At 38.6% G+C, this 13,443-nt stretch overlaps 1 protein-coding gene across 1 annotated transcript in view; it reads left to right on the top strand.

Moving 5' to 3' along the window:
* The window catches only part of IGSF11 (immunoglobulin superfamily member 11), a gene marked incomplete in the record, with an annotated part of 166,551 nt that overhangs the window by 249 nt on the left and 152,859 nt on the right, over positions 1-13,443 (top strand).

The following is a 13,443-nucleotide window of genomic DNA, read 5'->3' as shown; positions in this document are numbered from 1 at the left end:
TGCTGTTGGGTCTTGGCGGGTCCTGCACCCGCCTCCGCCTCTCACCCTGCGATGCTCCTGGCGACTGTGGGATCTTAATAATATATAACGAGCTCCCTTACTTACTGGTCCAGTACGTAACAGTGTTTAGAATCAGTTTCCGTATTCGGAAGCTGCAGGAAAACTTTAAATTGTAGCTTTACCGTGACCTTGGACGAAGTTGTATTTCAAAACGATTAAATCAATGAAGTGATCTGGAAAACAGGAACCTGTAGCTTTAACATTACCTTTAAGAAGCGTACGCACGTTTAAACAGAAAATGACCCTTTTCTGAAAATAACTGCATAGTGCCCTATACTGTATATTTGAAAATGAGAATCTATTGACATTCTAGTTTTGGCTGCAAAGAATTTAAGTTGGCTCACGAAAATACATCAGAACAAAAGAAATAAATGCCTTTTTCTTGTCAACGATTTTTAAACATCTGTTTAAGTTTAATGTTCTCTCTAATCTTACATTTTAATTTGTGTGAATAGCTATTGTATGTTAGGCTCTGATTTTCATTTGATACAATGTGTGCACTGTCTCGTGGAATCATGTTTTCTGTCCCATATAATTGATTGCTGAAATTTAATGAAATTTATTCAGAAGAGTTTTATTTAAAAAGCAGATTTAATGATTTATAAAATATCGTGGTTAACTTTTTTTCTTTCCGGAGACACTGGCCTGTTTCCAGTTGCTTTATAGCCTCTTTCGAACTGATAATGTACCTGCAGATCTTGAAGGAGCACAAGTTTACAGTAGCTGACTTAAACTGTACAGACATATTTAGTAGGGAAAAAGAGACTACAGAAACTTCTGGTATACTCTTTCCAAAGAAACTAGTGAAGGTATGATCAAGAGGGCAGATAACTTTTCTGGACTTCATTAGGTACATTTTTAGTGACGATGTGCAGATAATGAATAACATCAAAATATGTATATTTCATGAATTTGTGGCTCCAAATTAATTTTGTCCTGGGAGCAATGTGGGAGTGCCGGTGTTTCTCTTTGTCCTGCTTCTTTCAAGTGTGAACTAAAAGAGTAAATGGGCATTTTATACAGTCCTTGGACAGAACTGAAAATATTATAAAATATTACTAATATTACTATTAGAACAGCTCAAATTCTTGATAGAAAAAAATCAATTATTAGGCTTTGGATACATTAATAAGAGCCTACTTTTTTGGTAAATGGTATTTGCGTATGATTGTTTTTGAATTATTAGGAAATACTTCTAAAGAATTGATGTAATTCACAGGATCAGTCTTGCAAGGTCATCTGATTCGTTCCTTTCCCTTGAGCAGAACGACTCCTAAGTCATATGAGGATATTTTAAAAGATTTCCAAGGACATTTCAGTCTTTGTGATACTCTATTTTGTAGAGATACTTTTCACCCTTGAAAAAATGTGTTCGTTGTTTTTCAGCGAATATTTACAGAACAACTAATCTGTGCATTGGAGTATCTGGTGGGGAAAGATGGTGGTAGAATAACAAAGATGCGAAAAAGCCTGTCTGCAACCCTGAAGGAGTTTGCAGTTTTAAAATAGGCTACAAGTACGTGCTGATAATTTATAATACAAGGAATATACTCTTGTATGGGTTCCATTTATTAATGCTGAGATCATGGAAGACTTCATAGAAAAGTTTACTTTTGATCTGGACTTTGAGTATGTTTCAAAATGGCTCAAATGGGAGCGGTTGGGCTTTCTTCGCTAAAGAACAACCTGAATAAAGAATATGAAGTGGAAAGTGAAGAGGTGTGTTTTAGGAAGGTCAAGTTTCTAGTTGCTAAAGCAAAAGATGTACAAAGGAGAAAGGGCTAAGAAGGTAGTTGAGGGCAAGATAGTAGACAGCATTGCATGCCGACTTGGGCTAATATTCAGTTAGCCATGGAAGAAGACAGGGTTGTTCAGTTTCCTTAGCACAAAGAGCGAATGAGTATGAACCGGTAGCGCGCCAATTGGTGCCAGTGTACCAGTCTCTAGATTACCACATCCTGACTGAATTGTCCTTGAGTCAGTCAGTGGCAGAGCTGGTTTGAACAAATCGTGGTCCATCCCTAAATTTCCAATGTGGAATGAACAGGACAGGTAGGTACCTTGTCAAAGTTGGTTCATTCCAAAGAGGGGAAGGGACATGGATGCTAGATAAATAACCAACAGCATTGGCACTACAGTGAACTTATGTACCAGAGGGAAACATAGAGTGTCTTTTAAATAAAAAAAGTGAATGCCAAACGATTGGCTTTTTATTTTTATTAAAACTCTGTGGAGTCACTTCAAAGGAAATTAGAATTGAAAAGTTGATGTCTGTGTCATTCCACCACTGGGTTAGCTGTCTCTAAAGTGTTTCTTGTGTTTGTAACTCCTTGAAATAGCAGATAACTTTCTGGAGTTTGAGATGATTTATAAAAACAACCACAAAAAAAGAAGAGTTACATAAAATGAAATGAAAATGAAACAAGTCATGAGCCTTTTAAATGTTAGCACTATTAAAAATTTATTGTAAATTTCAAAGTCTCAACTCTAAATTTAATTACGTAACTGTTTTTGAATGATTCACTTTTCAGTTAAAATCTGTAGTTCGACCCACATGAAAGGTGACAGCTACTGGGTGAAAATTTTGGAGAAGTTATCTTACTGTATATTGAACATGGACTATGCAGGAAGCAATTTAAATATGAAATCACCAAGCACTTTTGAAATGTTATGCTTAGAACTGTTGTCAGACCCGGGCAGTGATGCAATGGGTAAAGGTGCTTGTTTTGTCTCTCCCCCCCAGTAACAGTATGTGACACGTTTTCAAATGTGTTTTCACACTTTGATGGTGGAAACATTTATAATGAAAATTCTCATTTAAGTCTTCATACTTAAGCCATGTGATTTAGTGTCAAAAAAGGTGATGTCCTGGTGCACAAAGTTCTTTAGATGCAGTGAATAATACAAATTAAAGGACTGGCAGTACTTGCTGGGTTGGGAGAAGGCTGGGGAACTTTCTCCACTAAAAGTCTCATATCTGTAAGGAGTTCATGTCCAGTAGAGATTCTAAGTCTATTGTTATCTACACTAACGAAAGCCATTTACTCATACTCTCTTAACCCTTAAATATTGTAGGCAATTTGAGGTGGCATAGCTGCATTTCTAGTAGTCTCGGCACTTCAAGTGAACACAGTCAACTTTCTCCTTCTTTGATGAAGACTAACTTTAACAAATAGATCTCACCTTTGCATTTTGAGAACAGCCCCCAGAGCACCTGGAGAAGCTGAAATCCTCTCTTGATGATACTTTGTGAGCAACTGGTTTCAGAGAGGTTGTCAGTTCTTGGGTGGTATTCAAAAATCCATCCGATTTGAGCTGAGTTTGGTTTTCAAAGCGGAAAGTTCACTAGTTTACTTATTAGTTAAGCCTCTCTTACTAAATGTTGGAAGGGTTATTTCTTTCTGTTTAGTTTGGGTAATTGATGCCCTGTGTCCCTTATTTCTTACCACCTAAGGAAGAAACTATAGAAATAGTTTGTAATGGTTTTAAATTGTAGAAATGTGAAGTCATCAAAGAGAGAATTTAACATTTTTCCTAATTTACAAGTGATCTGCAGCCATTGATCTGCAGCTAGTTCAGCATTCCTCCTTTCAGGTGGTATGAAAGTCAGACCATTTACCTATCTAGGTGGTAAATGGTGTGACTCTGCCTCACTCATATATTACAGAATTATGGAAAATGATCATTTCCCCTTTCAGACCCTATAGAGGCAATAATTGGTATGACTCTCCCTCATTCACATATAACAGAAGAATTATGTTAATATGAATTTTTATGTCTTTGATTAGACTTAAACTAATATACATTTGCTAATGTTAACAAAGTTATTTAATAAGAAGTTCTTTGAAAAAGTCCGCTTGCTGGTTTATGTTATTGAAAACTTGACTTTTTTGATCTTGAGATTTAAATAACAAGCTGACAGTGTTAGAGATTTACTTTTATTTAGGAAAGCATTGCTGGTAGCTGGTGAAGAGGTTAGGATCCTGCAAGAACTGAGTTCAGGAAATTCTGGTACCTCATAGAGTTCTTTGGAAGAATCTTTAATATTAGTGACTATTAGTGGGGCAGGATTTGGTTGGTATAGATGGTTAAAGTGTACCATGTGGGATTGGAAAGTTTTCTCACTGAGGGTTTCAAATATGTAGTAACACAATGAGACATTGTGAATGTAACTGATGTAATGGGACCACTTTTGGGCCAGTTTTAAGAGACTCATCTTTACCCAAGTGTATTGACAATCACAAGTGGCAACATAGCAGTATCCCTATGTAAGATAGGGAACCCCTGTACCCGCCTTTGCCCAAAGTCTCATCGTTCACAGCAGTTGCTCACTTCAAGTCTTTCTCTTCTATATTCTCATTAATGTTGATTGTTTTCTCTCCTCTTTCCTCCTCATCCTCTTTTCCCATTTTGGAAGATACTGTATTTTTCTACCAATATCATCAGGTCTTCTAAGGCAATAAATCTAGTCATTCCTGGCTTCTTGTAATTATACAACTCAGTTTTAAAGCTTGATTAAAAAAAACCAAACAGACTGAAAACCAACCAACCAGTCCTGGAGGCAACCAGGCAGACCCAGAAATCCCTTTAGAAGCTGGGCATTGGTGGTAGTCTATGTGGATGTGATGGCATAGCTATATATTAGTAGTTCCCCCTTGTTTCGTGAAGTTAACTTTATAATTCTTGAATATGTGTGTATGTATGTATATTTTCCCCAAGTGGCAGTACTATTCCTGCCACATGGTAATGTTCAGTAGATAATTATGAATGTGTGTTTACTAACAGGTGGCATGCCTGTGTGCTTGGGGTATCTGAAAAGAATGCCTTTTTTTAGGGGACCAGCAGATGGTGTAATGGCTACATAGCTGGACTCCCATGTAGTTGACCACAGTTCGAGTCCCAAACCCGGTGGCTTAAACTCACGCTGAGTGCATGTGTGCGTGCGTGCCCAAGTTCCCAAGAGGAGAATGGAGGAGAAGAGATTGCAGCGTGGCCATCCCCCCAGGGGCGATTTCCCACTTTCTGTCTCTCTCTGTCTTTCTGGCAAGTGCATGTGCCCTATAGCAAAAACCTCTCCCCACCTCACCCCCCTCCCCCAAAAAAATGCTTTTTTGAAAATGAAAAACAATTTTTGTTAACATTTTCTTTAGGGAATTGGAATGACTGGGTCAGCTCTGAGTAATGATTAAACATTGGTATATATTTTGTGGAACAGGTAATAGAAATATGTTCCTTTATTTTTTCCTTTCAACTTCTGACTTCTTGGGAAATTTACTTAAAAACTAACTGTAGCACTTACAGGACTTTCAAAACATATTCTTAGCTTATCTATAATCCTAAAACTCTGAAGTACATTTCTGCAGTGCCTTTTTCTAAGGAATTCTGAATGTTTTGTACCATGTACAAAAGAATGATCTCATTTTTTGACAATTCATTGAAACCTTGAAGTTTCTCATTTCCACGTGTGATCCTTAGTCTTGTATATTACAACTAGTCTTCCAAAAACAGGTAAAATTAGTTAAAATGAACACCTTTTGTGGTCTGTGTCCTTCCTCTCCTTGTCCACATCATTGTGTATAGAGATTTCTTTTTAGAAAGAAGAGCATTAAGTCAGTTAGTTCATGTGGGGTATTATAACACTCCAGTAGGGACTGGCAGTAGTTTTTCCTCCTATTCCCTTCCCTTGCCCTGAACTCTACATGTTCCCATTCGTAGTTTATCCCAGCCATGGCACGTGCCCTATGGACCATCCTTTCAATCTGCAGTGTTGTTAATGTTCTCTCGCAAAATGCCAAAGCTATCTACTAATCATAACTGAATCCCCAACCATGTGCTTAAAGACAGTTTAAATAGCACACATCAAATATTAATCATAATACCTCACTTTTGTTTCTTTGAATCAAGTCCATCAGTATATGTATTATGATATAACTTCTGTCAGCTCCCACGGGTCGAGATCATTTTCCAGAACACAAAATTTATGGCGGAAACAGAGTCTACAGTATAGTAAATGTCACTCTTGCAGAACATATTTAAATTAGGCTAGCATTTTATGCTTTCATTAGTAAAGCTTGTAGTTCAGCTCATTTATGCATTTTGCCCATGTGTAAATATAGATTGTCTATCAACTCCTGTTTACCAAGTCTTAGGGCAGTATGCAGAGGATGTGAAAAATGTGTTAACGGGATATCTCAAAGATTCTCAAACTGTCTGGCTTTAAAGATTATTGAGGACCATAAAGAGTTTTGTTATGTGGATTGTCTGTTGGTATTCACTATTTTAGAAGTTAAAACTGAAAAATTAGAAAACATTTATTAATCCTTCTAAAAACAAGTCTATGTTGACATAAATAATATATGTTAAGTAATAATTTTTTTTTCAAAACCAAAGAATATTAAAGAGAAGAGTGGTAGTGTTTACATTTTTGAAATCTCTTTAACATCTGACTTATTGGAAAAGAGCTATAGTCTCATGTGCTTCTGCATTCCATTTATTATGATCTGTTTTTTTGGTTTTGTTGAAATACATGAAAGAGTTGTAGCCTCACCCAGATACATAGTATTTCAAAAGCATTTTAAAATGATTTTTGAAATTCTTGATATTGTACCAAAACATGGTATTTTTTTTTAACATGGTATTTTTTTTTTAATCATGATTTTTGCTATAGGGCATGTGTGCTCCCTAGAGAGACAGAGACAGAGAGACAGAAAGTGAGAAATCACCCCCTGGGGGGATGGCCATGCTGCAATCCCTTCTCCATTCTCCTCTTGGGATCTTGGGCACACACACACATGCCTGGTGTGAGTTTTAAGCTGCCAGGTCCAGGATTCGAACTGTGGTTGACTACATGGGAATCCAGTGATGTAACCATTACGCTACCTGCTGGTTCCAACATGGTATACTTCCTTTTTTTTTTGAGAGGTTTTTGCTATAGGGCGTGTGTGCTTGCCAGAAACACAGAGAGAGACAGAGAGATAGAAAGTGAGAAATCAACACCCAGGGGGGATGGCCACACTGCAATCCCTTCTCCGTCATTCTCCTCTTGGGATCTTGGGCATGCACGCACATGCGCCCGACGTGAGTTTAAACCACCAGGTCCGGGACTCAATCGCAATTGGCTACATGGGAGTTTAGCGACATACCATTACACCAACTGCTGGTCCCCAACATGATATGCTTCTTAAACATTGGTTGCAAGGCAGAATTAGAAATCATATAAGTAAACATTTCTTGTTACATTAAAATCTACTGGTTTGTTTTTCACTTTGGATAAATCTTCTAATTATTCATGGTTTTTTAAAAAATAATTTTTATTTGTGGGACCAGCAGGTGACGTAATGGTTACATCACTGGACTCCCATGTGGTTGACAGTGGTTCATGTCCTAGATGTGGTGGCTTAAAACTCACACTGGGTGTGTGTGCGTGCATACTCAAAGTCCTGAGAGGAGAATGGAGGAGAAGGGATTGTGGCGTGGCCATCCCTGGGGTGGTGATTTCTTGGTGTTTCCCAGTCTCTTTAGTGAGCACATGTACCCTATAGCAAAAATCTCTCGTAAAAAATTTTATTGTTTTTGGGACCAGCAGTTAGCATGATGGCTGTGTCGCTGGACTCCCATATAGTAGACCGTGGTTCGAGTCCTGGACCTGGTGGCTTAAACTCAAACTGGGTGCATATGTGTGTGTGGCCAAGATCCTGAGAGGAGAATGGAGGAGAAGGGATTGAGGCGTGGCCATCCCACCTGGGGGGTGATTTCTTGCTTTTTTTCTCTCTCTCTCTGTCTTTCTGGCGAGTGTACGTGCCCTATAGCAAAAGTCTCTCCAAAAAAAAAAAAAAAAAGATTGTTTTTTAGATAAAGTCTTGCTGTCCTGTGATCTTTCCACCTCAGCCTCCTGAGTGATAGGGAATATAGGCATGTGTCACCTTACCTGGCTTATTAGGAGGGGCAGGGATTTGAACTCAGATCTTCCATTTGGCCTGAGCCTGCCAAGTAGCAGTATTAGTTAGAGCCTGCTACAGTGCCAGGGCCTATTTCTGCATGACTTTTTGAAATATTATGCTTGAGTATTGGAAAATACTGGTTTACTCTGTTACTGAGATCTTAATGAACATTAATATGTTGTATAATGTTTTAAAAATGACAATTGCTAATATCACCACTAATCTTGTCAAATAATTTGTAAGTATCATGAACCTGTTAAACTCACAGTATCAGATATAATTTTTCTGAAATTTTAGTATTGACCTGAATTTTATCATTGGCAAAAAACCAAAACAAACAAACAAAAAGATCAGTTAGTTCCCTTGAAGTTATTTTGTTCAGTTTTTAGAAAATGCCTGCCAAATACCCAAGTTTGAATAACTGCATCCTGGGAACTGTTCTTTTCAAGTAAGCACACTGGTCCATGAGAAGAAGGGATGAGTTCTTTCAGCCTCGAGTCCACACAGCACCACTGGTGCTCTTTCTTGCAACCTGAGTGTGCAACATGAATGACTGCAGTTTTATACTCTTCACTTTGTCACACAGAATATTGCAAAAGGTCAGGACTTTATAAAATTACCGTTTCCATTTTATCCGACATTCTTATGTGAAACTGGACTGTTAATTTCTTTAGACCGTGACTGCACAATGGTGCAGACTGTGGTGGAGCTCACGCCAAGGCCTTGACCTGACCACAGTGCCAGCACTTTCATCTACCACTGCTTCTGTACCGCCAGTGCCAATGTCCCTGCAGGGGAAAGGCAAATAACAGTACCGTTATTAGGAAAAATAGTTTCTGTCACACAGTCTTTCTGAAGGTGTCTTGGGGACGCCCCCCAGAGGTCCATGGACTAGAAGTTTTCTTAAAGAATTATTTTATAAAGACAGACAGACTTACAGAAATCTATACTATGTTAAATGACATTAAGTGGAATATATATAATTTTAAAATAAATAAACTTTTTTAATACTCATTTTTATATTAAAATTTTTTGGAGAGGTTTTTGCTATAGGGCGCGTGCGCTCACCAGAAAGACAGAGAGAGACAGAGAGAGAGAAAGCGAGAAATCACTCCCCGGGGGGATGGTCACACCGCAATCCCTTCTCCTCCATTCTTCTGTCGGGATCTTGGGCATGCACGCACATGCGCCCGGTGTGAGTTTAAGCCACTGGGTCCGGGACTCGAACCACTGTCGATTACATGGGAGTTCAGCGACATAGCCATTACGCTAACTGCTAGTCCCAGTATTAAAAAATTTTAAAAGAACCTCAAAACAGCATACCGTAGGTGTAAAAATTCAAACAATGTTGAAGTGGCTAAGAAGTGACTCATGCCTCTTTTCCACCTACTAAATTCTCTGGTTTGGCTGTGCATTGTTTCAGACCTCTTTCTAATCACAAAGTCTGCATTTTCTGTATGATTCAAAATCCAGCCATGCCGTGAATATTGTTCTATATACTCTGTTTTTAAAATATTATTCAATATGGGCATTTTTTTTTTTGCTTTTGTTCCATGAATTGGCATTACTCTTCTCAATAACACTTTGGTATTTCATAGGAAGTATGTGCCATGACTTATTTAGCTCTTTCCCCATTGTTGGATATTTATATTGTCTCATACTTTTTGGTGTTAATGATCAAAAAGGTGTGTGAACACCCTTGCATGTATAATCTCTAAGTTTGCATAGGTATTTGATCTCAAAAGTCTAATATACACAGAGTGCAGTTGTTTGTATGTTCACATTTGACATTTTTGCAGGGAACAGTAGCATTGTGTAAATGTTCATGAGTTTATATAAACATACTGGATTTGAGTTCCTGACTGTCTTTTTTTTTGCCCTGTGACTTTGGGAATGTTATTTAGTGCCCCAAGTTCGAGTTTATGTAATAAAGTGGAGATTGCTTACTTTTTGCACTGAGAAGTACTAAAGTAAATCAGATCTGACATCCTTAAAGTGTCTAGCACGATGCCTGCCGTATAGCAGATGCTTAGTAGCAGTGGCTGTTATGAGGATTGTTCAGCGCCAGTCGAAGTCAGGAGAGAAGAGTTCCGTCCAGAGTGTACCACTGGAGATGTGACCCGGAGTGTAATTCTACAGGCTTGTTTTTTTTTTTTCTTTTTCTTTTTACATTTCATTAATGTAAATCTCTACAGCACACAAAATGAATCTTCCCAGGATGAATATACTGCATATCAGTCCAGTCAAAGACATTACCATCCATATTTAGACAGGGCCTTGCCGTGTCATACCTCCTTCCTCAGCCTCCTGAGAAGCTGGGACTGCAGTCATGTGTCATCTCCCTGGACCTGTGAGAGTGAGCTGAGAACCGACCTGGCCTCCCCATGTGTCCTCAGCCTGCTGCGCAGCAATGCACAATGCACACTACTGTGTCTAGGCCTAGCGTGACTTCTAGGAATTAACGTCATCTTCATCTGTTGTAGAAAACTTATAAAAAGTAGTTTAAATGTGGATAATCTTGTTTTTTAAAATGTATTTTAAAATTGATTTCTGTACTTTGCTTTAGGCTATATGCACTGCTCTTTTTTCTCCTATTAATACATCCTTTATATCGCCAACAAATTTCGTATGTCAGGAGATGGTCAGTTCTAAGCAGGCAATAAATATGACAAATATGAGTCTTCAGGAAGTTCATTCATAGACAATGAATATTATAAAAATATGCATGGGATGGATTTAAACTTTTTTGCCAACCAAAATAAAATTATACTTTAATTCAATTTTTTCATGAACTTTTTGAAGTACCCTCATAGTTTCTTTTTACTATTGTAACTGCATCTGATCTTTTCAATTTTTTTTTTTTTTGAGAACTTTTTGCTATAGGCTGGGTGTGCTCTCTAGAAAGACAGAGAGAGATGGAGAGACAAAAAGCGAGAAATCACCACCCGGGGGGATGGTCACATCACAATCCCTTCTCTATTCTCTCAGGATCTTGGGCACACATGCACACGTACCTGGCATGGGTTTAAGCTGCTGGGTCTGGGACTCAAACTGCGGTCAACTACATGGGAGTCCAGTGATGTAACCATTACACCATCTGCTGGTCTCTGATTTTTCTTTTTCTATGCCAGACATTGGTGTCTAAGTTTTACCTACATGGTACTAGGTGAATATATACATTTTACTAGTGAAAAAGTGAAAAACCTGTGAAAATTTTAAAACAGCGAATTTTAGGGAAATGGTGATACTTAAGTGAAAAGCTTTGGGAGGCGTGTACTTAGGGTACATCTTAATTTTGATTTTATGTTATTAGTAGGTGTTATTGATAGTGTCATTGATAGTGTTTCTCATCTGTTCTTTTTGCATTTTCATGAGAAAGGGTGATTTTATACCGACCAAGTTGATCTCTAAAATGGACAAAGTTAAATTATACTCTCAGAATTGAGAGAATTCTGAAATTCATAAACTCTGCCTACTTTGTTATCTTGTTAAGTAGAATCTGTTTTTAGGTTACTAAATTTTTCCTAAAACTGAGTCAGAGACAGTTCTTGCGTTTCATATTCTGAAATAGTTACAGGAGCACAAACATAATTCATTTCCATGAAAACAGTTTTGGAATTATGACTTAATTCTTCCTCTTTCCTGATTTCATTGCCTTCTGAGCAAGACATGTTTAGCTGTCTGTTGATCAGTCTGTATTTCCAGTTTCAGTTTTAACATTTACACTCCCTTAAACAAGTTAGTGTGCTCTTGTCCCCCAATCCTCACTTATTTCCAATTCAGGGAGTGGAGTTGTCTTTCTCATTAATAAGAAAGTGTAATGTTGTGAGCCACAGGGAACTGGACCAGTAAGGTCTCTTAGAGCCCTTTAATTCCATAATGTCCTTGATCTGATGAAGCCGCTCAGTAAATCTCTTCACAATTTCTATGACCAAGCCATCTGCCTGCATTAAAATAAATCAAATCTGCTTACTCTTCGAATGTCTAGAAAATATTCTATAAACTGATGATGATGAAGACCATGAACTCAAAAATAATTTGCAATCTTCAGCACTTCCTCTTGAGTTTTCAGCTCACATTCCCTTGACAAAGTAGAAGCTGGCATGCCAGCTTTTGCTTTGACTTGACTAGAGGGTAGTGGAGCCCTTTCCCCTCCAGTCCTTTTCCTTGTGATTACTCCACTAGAGCATGTTTACTAGTTCAACTCGTCCATATTTAGAATGCATTTCTCGAAACCTTTTTTGTTCTTCTTCATGTATGTTAGCTAATTAGGTACATACATTGCAGTGGTTTGTATACCCCCAAAATTCATGTGTTGAGATTTGGTTATGGAAGTATAAAAAGGAAACTTAATACTTTCATGGTGTTGAGTGGTTAAGTGACTAGGATAAGGCCCCTATGATTGACTCCTGTTTCCCCTGGCCCCCTTAAGGATAGAATGCATGTGGGGGATGGAGAGAGATACCTCTTTGGGATTTGGTCATACCATTGTCCTCTTCCTCTAGACCATTGGATAAGGGGCACTTGCATATGTGTTCAGCATGTTTCAGGCTGACTGGGCTGGAGATGAAACCCATGGTTGTCATGTGGGATGTGGGGATCTGTCTTCTCTTGAGTAGTGTATCACTGCTGAGCCAGGGGGCCAACTCTCCTGGTGGGTTCATGAGGAGATAGGGAATGTGGGAATGTTGGCCATGTGGGAATCCAGTGCCCTCAACCACCATGGCACCTGCCAGCCCCAAGTTTACATTATTCTAACAGTTTTCTCTCTGGCCTTTACTTTATCCTTCTCTTTGATCTATTCTTTACTCTCTACCATGTTGGTTTTGTCAGATACAGCTTTTATTGTATTCCCCTCTACCTTTTATCCTTCTCTTTGATCTATTCTTTACTCTCTGCCATGTTGGTTTTGTCAGATACTGCTTTTATCGTATTCCCCTCTACCTTCAGTAACAACAGCAGCAACTCTAAATCTTAGAGGATCAGTTCCACAGTTTTAGTGGATCTTTCAGTGTCCTTTAGCTCTTTCCACTGTTCCTCACTCATGTTTCCACTGCCCCTCAGGTAACACTCTGGGCCTCTCTACCTATTGACCTTAGTTGCTCATATTTCCCATCCCCTTCTGGTTGATCTACAGTATACAACCTCTAATGGTGAGCTCTGTTTTACCTACTGTGTCGGGCTCAGCCCAAGTCTGGGTTGGAGATCACATTACACAGAGCCGACTTGATGGTAGGTAGGTAGGAGATCTTTTCCTTTGATGCTTTCCTGAGCAATTACAGCCTGTGCTGAGCCCTTGGTTCCCGCCCTCCACTGATGTGCCTCTTTGTCTTACGCATCCAGGAGATGAGCACTTTGCGCTGTGCACCTGCAGGGTGCTTGCTGTATTGAGGAAGTGGGTGCATTTTAGATCTTTGCTATTTAGCAGCCTTTGGTCTTACAT

This window comes from Tupaia chinensis, unplaced genomic scaffold, assembly GCF_000334495.1.
Source record: "Tupaia chinensis unplaced genomic scaffold, TupChi_1.0 Scaffold144909_1, whole genome shotgun sequence".
In the NCBI taxonomy this organism is placed as follows: domain Eukaryota; kingdom Metazoa; phylum Chordata; class Mammalia; order Scandentia; family Tupaiidae; genus Tupaia; species Tupaia belangeri.
Note: the sequence above shows the minus strand (reverse complement) of the source record. Positions and strands in the feature narration are given on the sequence as shown.